Genomic DNA, 3,401 nt, shown 5'->3' on the forward strand with positions numbered 1-3,401 from the left:
ATAGTTATCGAATATTTCCTGATACAAAACAAAATATATTAAAAAAATTAAGATAAATATTGATATAATATTTTAATGCAGTCCAATGATTTTGATGTAAAAAACTCAATTTATAAATTTTTATGGTACTTTATTTCACATGAGAAATTTCTTTTCTTTTCACTCTTCAAGTCTGCCGAAATAATTATTTAGGATTTTCATAACGAAACTTACCATTTTTGAGCTTTGTGATGTATGTGATTACTTTTATCTAATAGTCTTGTTCTATCGTAAATCAAACAAGCATTCACTTTTAGATAATAATGGATTTTATATAAAAAAAAATAAAATAAGCTGAACTGTGGGATATACTGTATATATATTAGGCTAATATCGAATATATATTGAAGTTTATGTATTTAAAAAATGTAATTTTCTAACAAAAAGAGCAGAAGTATAAAATGCAGGGCATAAACCCTATAAAATGCAGAAAGTGAATGAGATTTCATTCATTTTCTGCGTTTTCTTTGCTTATCTTTGATGTCGATTCAGCAGAAATCCAGGGAGCGATTATGTCGGTATCGTTATTTATTTATATTTTTTTATTTTATTCGACAAAAGACAAATATTTCATTGTAATTCCAACGGCGAATATAGATGTTGGGTTATTATACATCGAAAAAATTGTAGAATTTTTTATAATTTTAACTAATATATAAAAAAACTTTATGGACCTTACAAATTTTTATGCGCGGTAGATTAACCTGAGAGATACTTAAAAGAATTTAAAGAAAAATCTGAAACTTCTTCGAAAAAACAAATTTCTCATACTACACTTTCGATATTTAAAAATAAATAAAGCGTTTTTAAATAATTAAACAAGTTTTCTTCATTAGCAACTATTCTAAATTTTTTGTTGGTAAAAATATTACAGCATATGCACAATTTTTTTTTCTTTTTTTTAATATTTGATCAATTGAATTCCGTGAATGAAAAAGTTTCAAGAAAGATATATTCAAGCAAATAAAATTTAGAAAAATCAAAATATGGTAATACTAGTCTTAATTTAGAAGAGTTATATAGCAAGATTAGTCATATTCATACAGCTTATTCAGAATGATATACCATTGAATGTGTATCATATACATACTGTACAGTACATCTACATACATTAAAATGCTCATCTAACTCCAGATCCAATCCTGGTTTTGATTCTCAGAGCGATCTGAACTGAAATCCAATGATATATTTAAAAAAAATATACTGATATGTAGTAGATTATATATATATAATCTACTACGGAATGTTATTTACGATTGACTATGCAAAATAAAGTTGATACTAAATAGAGAATACGTATCTTAATTTTTATAGAGAGCACTGACCCTCTTATCACTTTGCAAAGTCATATCATTCTTCTCCGTCTCGCCTGTGACTGTTAAGTCATTCAGGCAAATTTATATCTTACATAGACTTCAATAATCCATTCATAAAATTGAAGTAAATAATATTTCTCGTAGTGTAATGCAAATATTAGCACAGTTGTTACATTTGTTTAAATCTATATTCGCTTTACAGTTATGGAATTGATACAAAATACTTTTAATTCTAAAGTTAGATAATAAGAAAACATTACAATCAAATTCTTAATGACGTTTCAAATTCATTATGTTAAAAGATATTTCATAGTAAAGAATTTACGGCATCACTTGTAAGATTCATTTAATAATTGGAAATAAGTTGTTCAAATCTCTATTTATCACAATGCCTTAATTAAGTTGAAAGATATCTCATTACATCTTTCTACAGTCATTAAAAATTCAAGTTTTAGTTTATTTAATGCCATTTTACAGACTATCTGAAAAAGAATAAAAACTTAAATAAAATATTTATTATATAAAATTGAATTCTGAAAAAGAAAAAAATAATAATACGTGGAAAAAATTATAAATAAATTTATCATTCGAAGGTTATTATCTAAAGCATTTGCGGTTGGTTCTGTACAAGAAAAACAAGCAGTACAAGGACTTGAATTTAATAAACATTAAAATTATCAATGTTGATGCACGTACTAATAAATCAATGTTTTAATGTCATTATTATTGATTCAGAGTAAATTTTCTTATTAAAGTTAATACTTTTTTTTCTATTTGAAATTTGCTGCAAAACAATTCGAAATATGGTCGAAATAATACTGATAATACGTTCTTAAATCTGTGGAATTCGAAACATGGTCGAAATAAAGTTGAAATTTTTAACAATCTGAGATTGATTTTTTTTGTAAATTACTGTATTACTTAATAAATTTCTTAGTAAAAACACTTAAATATTTATACTTAAACAGATATTTAATTGATGAATAATTTTTAAGATGATAGATTTAGATAAATTTTCCAAGAATTGTTTTCATGTTTTATGATACATATATCTCTATCTGTATAAATCAAACACTGTTAATTTATTTTGGAAAGTAAATTCTAATTGAAAATTTTAACTGAAAGATTGATCTTCAAGTTAAAAAGCAACACAATTTAATTAGAAAAACAGAAATTATATCAAAATTTGATGAATTGAAGAACATTAAATTGTATTTAATATAATTTATTCTTATTAATAGTTAGGGGAATATCTGAATACTTAGAAAAAAATCTCCTAACCAAATTCATGTCTATAATCTAATGTGAAGTAATTATTTTGATTAATACATTAATGTTGAGGTACACTATAGCTTTAAAAAAACTGTAGCTAAGAAATTAAATAGATAATGTTTAAACATCTAACTTAACACTCTGAAATAAGAGGAAACATATTCAAAATGGTTCTGTAATACAGACTTTACTATAATAATAATTTGAAAAATGTTATCTTAATTTTTTTATAAGTATAGATCAGTGTTTTTCAACCTGTGGGTCGCGACCCCCAAGTGGGTCGCAAATCCATACACGGGGGGTCGTGGGTAAAAGAAAAGGACAAGTGTTTGTAGGTCCTACACTACAATAAAAAAAAAAAAAAAACTACAATTTCAGTGAGAAGGCTGTTTATTTTACAGTACAATTAGTTTTTTGATCGATGTTTAGATCTCAACAGAAAGAAAATTAAATACGTAGTTTTTAAAATCACTGACTTAGTTTTAATATTGTCGTGGGGGGTCGCCAAAATGTTTTAACTTGTAAAGGGGTCGCGTATTCAAGAAGGTTGAAAAACACTGGTATAGATATTAGAGATTGGTTTTTTTTTGAAAATTATTACTTAATAAACTTCTTAGTAAAAACACTTAAATATTTATACTTAAACTGATATTTAAGTATAAATAAGTATAAGTATTAATATCCGTTTAAGATATTTAATTGATGAATAATTTTNCATTCTTGAATCAGCAACTTGTATAGAGTCTCACACTTTTAGGCCATTTTCTAAACAAT

The sequence above is a fragment of the Centruroides sculpturatus genome, unplaced genomic scaffold (assembly GCF_000671375.1).
Source record: "Centruroides sculpturatus isolate CEXI.00-Female unplaced genomic scaffold, Cexi_2.0 scaffold1624, whole genome shotgun sequence".
Lineage (NCBI taxonomy): Eukaryota > Metazoa > Arthropoda > Arachnida > Scorpiones > Buthidae > Centruroides > Centruroides sculpturatus.